We start from the raw sequence: 12,124 nt of genomic DNA, 5'->3' as shown, positions 1-12,124 counted from the left end.
TAATGTGATTTAAAAAAAATATTTAACCAGTGAATTCACCTGCGGCAGCAAAGGCGGTGTTAGGCAGACACGCCGGGCTACTTGAAAAGTTAAGTGTTCTGAAGCCTGGATTTTCTCTGCCGCACAGCCTTCTAGGGCCTTTACAACTTAATTCCAGCCCTCTGAGCCTTCCCTTTGCAGAGTCGCAAGGAGGCTTAGCTGGCCTGCGAACCTGGTTGCTCCCAGCTGCATTAATTCAGCACATTTCTACAGCTCCCTGAAGGACGAGACGTGACAGCAGCATTTAATTAGTGGCCAGGAACATGCTTTCCCAAGGACACGACTGATTTCTCAGCCAGCTGTTGCCGGTTGCTCCCTAGCAACATGTAGCCCTCACATCTGATTGCTCTAAGGCCCCTTCTCTCTATGGCCATCCACCTGCTGTCGCAGCTTGGGGTGGGGGCAGCGGGGCCTTGAGTCTGGGGCTAATTTTCCAGAGAATGTGAGTGATCTGAACCTGTTGTTCCTGCCAGCTACGGTGCTAAGCCTCTTGGCCTTTGAATGACCTACCAGTGGTTCAGGTGTTTCACTATGTCTCTGCTTCATGTTCATGATTAGAACAGAAACAATAGCACTAGTTATAATGCAGACAGAACAACAGGGTGTGGGAAAAGCCACTGGGATTCTAAAGTATAGCTTTAGCGATAGAAGGCTTAGGGAAGAGAGAACAAATGATCTTGCCCTGGTTGGTAAGCCTTTTTGCCAGGACAGACTGGGGACATCAAGAATATTGCCTCTGCCAGAGCAAGGCAGGAGCTCATTTTGGGGCCCACTAATTGCTTTTAGTTTCTAGGGCTTTGACAGGGCAGTGAGGAGACAGATGCTGAGCAGTAGCCACCACTCTGCATCTGAATTTACCATTACCCAAGGTCACAGGATGGCTGCTCCAAGACTTCCAGGGGGTTCTGGCCCAGGTTGTGCCCTGGAGGCTGTGACTGGAGGGGCTGCTCATTGGTATGCTTCCTTTGGCAAACCTAGTGCTTTTGAAGGCTTGAGGTTTTGTGGGATATCCTGCTTTTTCATGTTGCCATCAAGAGGCCCCTGTCCCATATGCCAGCCGGAGTCCCTCAGCATGCTTACTCCCCCAGCCCCATTTATCAGCCTCACTTGTGCTAACCCCTTGCTCCTCAGTGGCCACGAAGCCTGGCTGCCTCTGCAAGGGTCACCTGGGATTCACTCCTGTGCTTACCTCACACATATTCACCAAACTGCTACTGAGTATCTGATCCTGAGCTAGGCACTGGCTTTAAAAGATAAATAAGGTGTGATCCTCATGTTTCCAAGTTTATGGACAAGATGGGGAGACGGGCAAGTAAGTAGACTTGGGATTGGGGGGAAAGGGGCTGAGATCATGTGACCAGTGACCGTAGGAGGCACCGAGACTTTGGGGGAGCTTCTAGAAAGATGTCACCTGTGTTGGAAATTCTGTCAGATGAGAGGAGTTAGCCTGGTGATAAAAGAGAAAAGGAGGAGCCTGGAATGAAATCCAGCTGAGGTGGCTGGGTACAGAGGCACACAGTGGGAAGAGCTGGCATGTGTGAGCCCCAGCAGCAAGTCATCTGTGGCTCATGCCCACGTGAGGGTGGCCAGAAGGCAGCGGGGAGTAACTGGAGAGCCTTGTCCCTGCGGAGATTTGCTCTTAGAGGGCCCTTGAAGAGTTTAATCTGCAAGGTCATTTGTGAGATTTGTGTTCTCACATTACTCCTGCTGCAGAGCGGATTTGTTGGGAGCCGGCAGTCCAGAAGCAGGGAGGTTCAGAAATGAAGCCCTTGCAGCAGTGCAGGAGGGCGATGATCCTGGTCCAGGAGGCTCCTGAACTTTTCTTCCACTCCTTAGGGGGTAGGACCCCCAAAAGGGTAATGGAAACTTCCAGGCTCTTGGCACCTTCCTGCCCACTGTGTCCTGCTTCTCCCAAACCACCAATTCCTTAGAACTTGGGGCTGGACTCTGATATGCATAAGGCTGAAACAGATTCAGCGTCCTTCAGTCTGTGACAGCTGTTGTTGGATAACTGGGCTGGCCAAGAGCCTGGCTGACTGACAGCCCATGGTTTCCCTCCTACGGTACCACCTAGGGTGGTCTTGGTGCTGGGCACCTGCATGTGGTTTGGCCCGACCTGGAGCCTCAGTCTCTCTAACCAGGCCAGGCTGCAGTGCCCTGTAGCCCCAGGGAGATGGAGAGGTGTGGAGTGGAGCTGGCAATGGCAGGGCAGAGATGGGGAGGATGGGGGATGGAGAGCCATGGAGAAGGGGCCAATTGCACAGGAGAATGGGGAAAGGATGCAGTCAAGAATAGGTAGGCAAGTGGGGAAGGTGGGGCCTGACCAAGACTGGGAAGCCAGGATGGGAAGAGGTGCTGCACCCTTGCCTGGCCAAGCTCATGAGGCACCCAGAAGGGACGCCCACAGTGGTAAATCTGGAAAGCCAGAGGTCTACACTGAAGGTAAATATTGGGGTGCCAAGGGCTGGGTATGGTGCAGCAGTGAAAAAATTTCTTGCCATATGTGGGGCCTGGTTTCCATCCCCACTACTGTGAAAGGAGGAGGAGGAGGAGGAGGAGGAGGAGGAGGAGGAGGAGGAGGAGGAGGAGGAGGAGGAGCAGCCAGAGGTAATACGCAGCTAATGTCTAGTGGAGAGTGGCCTAGGTAAGTGTTTTGATTAAGAAAATGGGAGAGGGGGAAGAATTTAGATATATTATGTGCAGGCACAAATTCTCTATGATAAATGATAAATGTGATCATTATGTGGGCCAGAAGTGTACGAACAAAATTAATTTTAACAGTAAGAAAGTGTCATGGGTGGCATGATGCATGCCTGTAACCCGACACCTGGGAGACTGAGGCAGGAGGATCACTATGTGGCTAGTGTGGGATACATGGGCCACACAGAAAGACCCTGTCTCAAAAATCAAAAACAGAAAGAGGAGGAAAAAGAAAATGGAGGAGAAGAAAATAGCTACAATCGCTGTTTCACTCGCAGTTACTGGTGCTTGCCAATTTTTATATTTTTTAACTCCACTACAATCCCATGAAGCAGATACGACTGCATTTCTGATTCAGAGATGAGGAGGGAAAGGGTAGGAGATATTTGTAGGCCTTAGAGTGCCAATGGGAAGGCCACATAGCTTTGAGGCGTCCCTGGACACCTGTCCTGGGGTTGTCAGTCTCAGGGGTGAATGGGAGGAGGGAACAGCATTCCTGCTTCACATTAGAATCTGGCCCCCGTTCATACACTGAACAGAAAGGCGGGGTGCGAATCCAGTCCTGCCTGATTCCCGTGCTGAGCTGTGCTCTGGAGCACATGTTGCCGTGGGGCCAGGCTAGGCAGCGAAGGAGGTGAAGGCCCCAAGCAACTTTGAGGCACAGGAGCTGGGTGACCGGACTGCCTGGCGAAGCAGGAGCAAGGAAGGGGATGGAGACCATCAGCTCTAGTGAGTGGCTAAGAGCTTGGTCTCTAGAATTCAGACTCCTTGTTTACTCAGCTATCTGGTCCTGTCGTGTCACCTCCCAGCCTCAGTTTCCACATCTATAAGTCAGCCTAATACCATTGACTTTTCAGAGTCATGTTGAGGATCCAATAAGAGACTGCACATCTGGCTTGGGCCTGACCTGCAGCCAGTGCTCAGTATGCATGGTAGAAACACCTGCCCAACCAGCCGTGGTGGCCTCTCCCCAGAGGGTGCACAGTTTCTCACTGGATCTGGGTGGGCACAAGGGGTGTTGGAAGAGTTAAACTGGCGTGTTCGAGTCATCCTGCTGGCAATGAGAAAAGACGAGCTTTTCCCATTTCTGGAGAGACAAGGGAGAGGCTGACCCTTGCTGCTGGCTCCCTTTCCAGCTGCTGCTCATTGACAGAAGTGAAAATAGAAAGCCACCACCTCTGTGTTCTCCCACTGTGCTGGCAAGACGGGCCTGCCTTAGCCTGCAAGCACTTGTGTGTGTGTGCGTGTGCCTGTTGGATACTGTGTGAGCTGCAGGGCAGCGGGAGGCCTGGTTGGGGTGGGTGGGTCAGAGGAAGAGCACCCTTCCCCACCTTACCCACAAACAAAGGAGGGCTGGACCTGACACAGTGCTGAAGGCAGCCTTCCCGGGGACAGGATGGCAGAGAGAGCAGAGGTCTCTGAGTGAGAGCCTCCCAGTGGTCACAAGTTCAAGGCCTGCCTGGCAATGACTTTACAGTGAGCTCATTTCCATGGTTCTACTTTCCACATTCTCTGAATGACTGTTAGCATTTGAATCTTCAGGGTTTGTGGGGTTCTGCACTGTATGGGTTCTATCAGGTCCAAAGACAAGCCTCACTCAGGGTGTCACTGTAGATGCTCTGCCCACACCCACCTGACCAGCTGCACAAGAGGGGCGGCTCCCTCACCAAGCCAGTGGCCCGGATAGCAATACTGTATTTTAGTATCAAAGGGGAATTTTACAATTCATATCTGGAAACAGCGTAAATTATTGAGATCCAAGTGTCAGAGGGATGATGGTTCAGCAAAATGCATGTCATTTATAGAGTGGGAAACCAGCAAAGCGAACAGAGGTGAGGGGGGTCCCTGAAGGTCCAAAGCAGGTGCAGGCCTTTCATCTGCAGTGCTTCCTGGGGATACATATGGTCTCCTTGTGGAGTTCAGGGCACTTTCAGAGGAGGCTTAGCAAAGCTGCTCTTTTGGCAGTCCTGTCAGAATGCACACAGACAGAGATGGAGCCTTGGTGGAGGCCAGGGAGCTCCAGGGCTGCTTGGGTTTCCAAGCCCACAAGGGAGCTAAAACAGCAAATGTTTTTGGGTGCTTGAGTCAGTTACTTGTACTAACAGCTCTCAAGACTCCCTACTCTGACTGTTTCCATTTTACAGATGTGGAACTAAAGCACAGAGAGACAAAAAATGACTCTGGGGGGTCACAAAGCTGGAGCCAGAATTCCCACTCAGATGGCAGTGTCTGCAGCTCAGCCACCACTCGCCCTGTACGCAGTAAGGGCTCCTGTCTGGGGAAGGTGTGGGGTGGAGGAGCGCAGGTGGCACACCTGGGGCCCACTGCACACAGGAGGCCATTCATGTGGAAAGGCTGGAAAATCCCCATCTGAGCCCCAGATCCCAGCCAGTGGAGTAGCGTGAGATCCTCTGAGGATAAGAGCTGCCTAGAGACACCTGCACATCTCTGGCCAGGAAGGACAAGTGGCAGATGGTTGGCCATGGAGTGCGGTTTTGACCAGCTGCTGTTGCAGAAAGGAGCTGCCCACGTGCCCGTGTCATGAGTGCACGGTGACAGTGGATTAGGTGTACTCGGGAGCCTCAGTGACCATCCAGTAGAGACTCACGGCAGGCCCTTTGAGCCCATCTGGAAACCCTGAGTCCTGGGTGCTTACTACTTGTTAGCAATCCTCCAGGCAGTGGGAGGTGACACAGCCACCACTGAGGTATTGGAATCTGTGGCCTCTGGATGGCCAGGCTGTTCCCCAACAAATGTCTCCTAATCTGAAGAGCTGGGAGAGGAAGAACTTTCCCAAATTTCCAGGGAAGCACCTTGTAGTCTCCCTCCTGGATTTGAGGGGTGGAGCTAGGACAGTAGTCCTGGGCCTGTCACTGGAGCAAGTGGCCTCTCTCCTGGCCTCTTCTCAGTTCCACATTGTCTGCATCCCCTTTGATCTGGATCTACTGATTCCATCTGTCTGTCTTCCTTTCTGTTTGTTTCCTGCCTCATAATGGATTTGGAACATCTCTTAAAAATACATTCAAAATAAGAAAGTGAAGAAAATATTTGTGTGATCTGGAGCCAGAGGAACACACAGCTAAGCCAGCAGAGGAGGCTGGAATGCTAGGGCTCCTCAGTGACCCTTTTGCAGAATACTGGTCCTTGAACCTTCCAGTCTGGCATATTTTACAGTATAGAGTATCATTTCAGGTGATTTTTCTTCTTTATATACCACAAATGGTTGGTTTATTCAATAAATATTTATTAAGTATCTACATTTTAAAAAGGATATTCCCACCTATTTTATTTCTAAACTCCTTTGTCACATTGTTTCAGAATCAAGCCACTGGCTAATGTTTTGAGTGCCAGCGCTCACAACAGTAGGCTGTATGCCATGTGTCATTTTGGTACTGATCTTCTTGATAACCTAGTATGTCCACTTATTGTGTGGACCTTTCTTGGAAAAGATCTTCAAAGTCATATTTTACAGTGTTCTCCAACATTCCTGTGGAATTTTCTGGAATGTGGATGATTCTGGGGCTGGGACTTTGCACCTCTGCATTATGGAAGGGTGAGGGGTGCCCTGCATGACCTCAGCCCTGGCTTCGAATCTGCTGTTCAATGAGGCCCTCAGCACATGCTCAGAAATCTACTCCTGCACTTTTCTGGGCTCCAGGTGCGGGTTCCTGCTATCACAGAGTTACAATGTAGAGCCTCTGAGACTGAGCGCAAATGAGGAAGCTAATAAATGAATGTTATGGTCTGATTTGTGATTTGCTGGGGAAGATATGAGCTGGCCACGAAGGAAGGGTGGCAGGAAACAGGGATGCCAGTGAGGAGCCCACGGCAAAGGGTCAGGGAAGCCCAGGGTGGTGGCAGCAGCAATGTTGAGGAGTCAGACTGGGATGCATTTTAGAGGGAGGGCCACTTCCTATCTTGGACACAGACCTGTCTCAGCGTTTGCTCCTGGGAGAACCCAAACTTTGATGATAAGCAGATGCATTCTGTGGCTGATCCCTCCCCTCCACCTCAGCTCTTGCCCCTGTGGCCCATCCTTCCCACCTGCTACTCAGGGCACCCTCAGTCCACTAGGGAAGGCTGTACGTGATATCATACCAGTCGCTTCCACATGCTTGGAAGAAAGGAGAGACCACTTCCACTCTGTCCCAACCCTTTCCCATGGACTGGGAATTTTTCCCATGAGCAGTGGCCTTGGCAGCCTCCCCATCCCTGGATCAAAGAGACACAGAGGTCTGAAGGTCAGCTACTGCCACACGCTGTCTGGAAGCCCTGCCCTGCTGATGGAAAGGTAGAGCACCAGAGTACATGCAGTGACAGGTGGAGCAGAGCCCTTCCAAGACACTGCTGTAAACACCGATTCTAGTCACAAGCCCTTTTCTGCCTGCAAAAGGCAGCGTGATTTTTGTTACTTGCAGCCATGAGCTTAACTGGACCTGCTGCTGATGAGCGAGACCCCGGCAAGGCGGCTCTCTGGGGATTACTGTACTCTGCGTAGCCGGGTGACAGAGCCCTTCAGCTCCATGCACCCCACAGAAAGCCTCTGCTGGAGCACTCCACATGGGTGCATGGGTGGGGAGGAGGTCCCCAAAGCACATCCATGAAAGGGCCACCCCGTGGGGAGGGAGGTGTGGTGGCCAGTGCTCGCCCAGCCAGCCAGTCCCACACACAGCACTTGTTCAGCAGGACAACCTTTACGCCTCCCCCAGTTCCGTGTTCTCCATCCCAGCCCTGGAAGCCCCTAGACATGGAGGAGGGGAACGTGGGAGCAGATAGGAGAGGGCAGAAGCTTTGGACCAGCGGTTTGTTACAGAGTCCACTGGACTTTACAGCTGTGAAGACAGACATATTTATCAAAATAGAAACTGCTACATCCCCAGCCCTGGGTTTTTCTTTTTTTCTTTTCTTTTCCTTTTCCTCTTTTCTCCTCCTTTCCTTCCCTTTTTTTAAAATTATGGTTCTGAGAGTTGAACCCAGAACTTTTGCACTGAGTTACATCCCCAGCCCTTTTTTATTTTGAGACAGCATCTCACTAAGTTGCGAAGTTTCCCAGGTTAAATTTAAACTTGAGATCCTCCTGCCTCAGCCTTCTATAGTGCTGAGATGACAGGTGTGTGCATTCCCCCCGACTCCCAGGTTCCCATTTTTAAACAATCCTTTAAGTTGTTAATGCATGTGACTTATACGCGTTTTATTTACAATAGATTTCCCAAGGAGGAGAGAAGGTGAACAAAGGCAAGCAGGAAAACAGATCCCTCTTCCAGACCCTGACCTTTTACACTTAAATCTCATGAAGCGGAGTCACACTAAGGAGGCCACCCAAGAGCGCAGGCCTGGAGTGGACACTAGCCAGATGCCGCCCTTTGTGTCGTCAGAGATACACATTTCTCCCTCCTTCCTCATACTTTTTTGGGGGTGCTGGGGATGGAACCCAGGCTCTCATATATACTGAGCAAGTGAGCCAGTTCCAAAAGGGACCCGTTCTCCATGAAAAATAACCAGAGCACCAGGGGCTTTTCCAAGATGGGGCAGGGAGGGGAATTTAGAAAGGGAGACGTGAGGAACATGGGTGATCAAGGGATGGCAGAGGAATCCTCCGAGTTCAGCAAGCTCTCTGATGAAGGGGCTGGGCAGGGAAGGAGCTTGGGTGCGAGGCAAGGCTGATCCTGTGTCCTGTGCTCCTCCTGAACCCTGGGAGGCTCAGGAGCCACATGATGACCCAGTTTCCTGCGTCTGGCTGAGTGAGTGAGCTCTGATTATGGGAGGTGTGAGGGCTCTAAATGACTGCAAAGTACGTTTCAATCAGACAGAAAATAGGTGAGAAATGCATTTCCGTTAATGCCCCAATTATTCTAGTCCCAACAGGACAAAAAATGTGCTTTTGCCTGCTCCCACGGCCCCCTGATTGTCCTCTGTGCTCACCTGGCACAGCTGAAGGCTGGTATGACCGTCTGGGAGGGCCTTGGGTAACCCTGGCCCTGCAGGGCCCAGGACGCAGGTGCGGAGAGGAGAAGCCAGTCCCTTAGTGCTGCCCTCCCGGCCCAGAGAATCCTCTGCAAGATCCTCCCTGTGCAGCTTCGGTGCTTACACCTCTATGACCAGAGGTGGCATCTGAGGTGTCACAGCCTCTCTGGCTCTATCTTGCCTGTTGTTTTCTGCCAGCAACATCTCTGCATCCAGTGTGTCTCCTTGCCTCTCTGCTTCCTGCCTTGCCTTCCTCCGTCACTGTGCGTGGGGTGGTCTTCCTAAAACCTGCCTCTTCCAGGCCGGGACCCTAGTCACTCTTTCAAGCATTCCCACCGCCTACTGACCATAAAGGACCCTCCCAGGGCAGTGGGCTATCTGGGTGTTTACAGATCTCACATCTCTGCATGTGACTGCACTCAGCCAAGCTCCATCTATTTGTGTGCTGACAATTGGCTACACGCTTCTTTTCACCCACACTGGCTTCTCCAGTGTTCTCTCCTACCCTCTTTATTCTATTCCTGCAGCTATGCACTGGGGCCTCAACACAGCAGAAGTGTGCTCTTCCACAGATCTCTCCCCGGTCCACATCAAGGGATTGGCCATGCTCTGCTTCCTTGGAGGCCCCAGGGAAGCATTGTTCTTACCTCTACTGTTCCCCAAAGATGCTAGGCTTACAGCTGCCTGTCTCAGTCACTGCCTCTGTGATCACACAGTCTTCTCTCCCTTGTATGAGCCAACTATGCTGATTCTATATACAGACACACAGGATTGTGTTAGGACCCGCCCAGATAATCCAGGATAACTCCCCCATCTCCAGCTTCCCAATTTACACATCAGCAAAGACCCTGCTTCCATACAAACTAACGTTTTCAGGTTCCTAGGTTAGGACCTGATGTTTTGGGAGCTTTTCTCAGTCTTCTAGTCTCTTTACCTTGTTCACCTGTATGCTAAACAGTTTGCTATTTGCCACACAGACTGGATCACCTCTGCACATGTCCCCTGACGATGCTACCCTCTCTGTGGGAAGTCATTGCTGTCCATCACCCCCCCCATCTCCTATTCATATTTTGAGCTTGGGTGTCACCTCTGCTAGGAAATATTCCCGGTTCCTCTCCTCATCACCACTGCCATCACATATACTCATAGGAGTCCCTGTCAAGTGGGAGTCCCCACGACATTGCAAGAACTTTTCTGAGTTTGTCTCTCCCACTAATCTGTAAACTGCTCAGGGCAGTTACCAGGGCTGGGACATTTTGTATCTGAATGTTGATTGATGCTCCAGGAAGGAGGGAGAGGAGAAGGGCCCTTGAGGGATAGACTCTTGAATCATTTGGCTTTTTAATTTAATTTCATTTTTGGCTGCAAGTTTTTAATAATCGAGCTTAATCTACAGTTGAGTGGATTAAAGGAAATAGGAAGATGGGTGATTGGCTCCTATACAACATTTTCTAATTAAAAACACAGGAAAAGTATTTGAGAATTATAATAACAGCAGCAGGCACCATGGGCAGATGGGCATTCACCCTGAGGTTTTCTGCCAGGATTCTATGGGATGGAAGTGGGGTCCCTGAGGACAGAGGGTGCAGGGACTTGTGGGGCTGGTGAGCCCCCATGGTGACACTGGCTGTGTACACAGCTATCTCAGTGAATTTTCTTAACAGCTCCTAACGAGAGGGGAGTAGCTGAGGTTCAAGATGTAAGCTCTCCCCAAGGTCACACATCAGAACTGGGATTCGAATCCTGTGTGTGTGACTCCAACAATTGCTTTTCCCAGCCCAGTGGCTGGAAGGGATGGGTAACCAGTGGGGGGCACTGGCCAAGAGCCAGAGGAGAATGAATAGGATCTCTAAGGACATCACTGTGGCTCCTGCAGCACCCCTGGGGTTCCCCCCTGATGTGACCTCATGCATCAGCATCTGGGTATTCCTCTAGGGGTCAGCTGTTCTGGATGCCAGAGCCCTACCCCACTCCCTTCCCCCATCACCCTGAGGGGAAGACTGAAGCCTGGTGGGGCAAGAGGAGTGTGGGCTCACATTGAGCCTAGACAGCAGGTGTTTCCCTGTGACACCACACTGCCCCTCAGTTGACCTTTCCTTTCAGTTCAAGGGGATTACACAAATCCAAGATGGCTAAGCCACCACACGGCGCTATGGAAACGAGCACCCAGCTCTCTTTGCCCCTCCTTCCAGCTGAGCAATAACAACACGAAGGCCAAGGCCGACTTTTCTGGCAAGGCATGTCAAGCTAATTCGAGAGCAAGTGTACAACGCGATTTGACCTTCGGATTGCAGAGGAAGAAGCCAGATTCATTACAAGAACAAATTTCAGGGGCAAATCTGGTCTTTACCAGACCATCACTGGGCACAGGGAGTGTTACAGGGTCTGCATGTGATAAAAATATACATTCAGAAAATGTTATATGTGCACTTCAGCAGATAATTTGCATAATGCTTGACCACAGCTTCTATACATTAAAAAAGTTTTACATTTCTAACATTTTAACTGGTTCAGAAATCTGAATTTCTGCAAAAACACATACATGATGCCCACTTTGGAAAGGTGAGAAAAGTGAGAAAGGTAAAATGTTAAGTTCCTTTTTCTTTTTTTTTTTTTGAGATAGGCTCTCTCTGTGTAGCCCAGGTTGGCCTCAAACTCATGATGTTCCTCCAAACCTGAGTGTTGGGATTACAGGCATGAGTCACCACGCCTGATATAATTTAAATTCTTACTAGATACATCGGTACACTTGCCTGTAATTCTGGCCATATGGGAAGCTGAGAGAGAGGACCATGAGTTTAACCCCAATGTGGGCAACACAGAGAGAGTCTCTCAGTCTCCATCTATTTCTTCTTTGTCACTGTCTCTGTCACACACACACGTCCTCTTTTCACCTGCTCCATGGCCACTTGGTTTCTGTGTCTGAGAATACTACCATTTTGCATGCTATCACGCTCTCCAGATACTCAGTACAAACATATATACATGTTTCCTTTCCTACAAGAAACAGCGGCCACGCTCAGCACGCCTTCCTTTCTCACGGGGCAGTGCATCGTGGCTTGTCTCTGGGCTGGCATTTCCTGTGGCTGTGCTGTAATTTCTCTCACTAACCCCTGATGCTGGGCCTTTAGGGCTCCATCTTTTCCCGCTGTGCACAGTGCCGCTGTGGTTACTTCTGCTTACTCAGAGCATATAGGAAAGGATATCAGGGCTATACTGCCCGATATGGCAGCCACTGGCTATATGTGTCTGTCACGTTTAAATGAATTCTAGTAAAATATAGAATTCATTTTTTCAGTCACACCAGCCACAATTCAAGAGCCATGTGGGCCCAGGGGCTTCCACAGGGGCAGGGCAGCTATGGGACATTTCCCCTGTGCAGGAAACCGGTCTGTCTGGTGGCCGGCGCTGCTCTTGCCGG

The 12,124-nt window shown here is 50.7% G+C and overlaps 2 long non-coding RNA genes across 2 annotated transcripts in view; one reads left to right on the top strand and one right to left on the bottom strand.

Annotated features, from left to right (window-relative positions):
• LOC134476373 (uncharacterized) overlaps nucleotides 1-10,696 on the bottom strand; it is a 31,142-nt gene extending 20,446 nt beyond the window's left edge. Inside the window, exon 1 of the long non-coding RNA XR_010047956.1 lies at nucleotides 9,351-10,696. This is a non-coding gene — a long non-coding RNA (uncharacterized LOC134476373). The remainder of the gene's footprint in view (nucleotides 1-9,350) is intronic.
• On the top strand, nucleotides 1,298-11,202 carry LOC134476374 (uncharacterized). The gene is made up of 2 exons (XR_010047957.1): nucleotides 1,298-1,895; nucleotides 10,807-11,202. It is a non-coding gene; the product is annotated as an uncharacterized LOC134476374 (long non-coding RNA).
• The last annotated feature ends 922 nt before the right edge of the window (nucleotides 11,203-12,124 follow it).

The sequence above is a fragment of the Cavia porcellus genome, unplaced genomic scaffold (assembly GCF_034190915.1).
Source record: "Cavia porcellus strain 051 isolate PalLab524CR breed Dunkin Hartley unplaced genomic scaffold, mCavPor4.1 scaffold_6, whole genome shotgun sequence".
Classification (NCBI taxonomy): Eukaryota; Metazoa; Chordata; class Mammalia; order Rodentia; family Caviidae; genus Cavia; species Cavia porcellus.
Note: the sequence above shows the minus strand (reverse complement) of the source record. Positions and strands in the feature narration are given on the sequence as shown.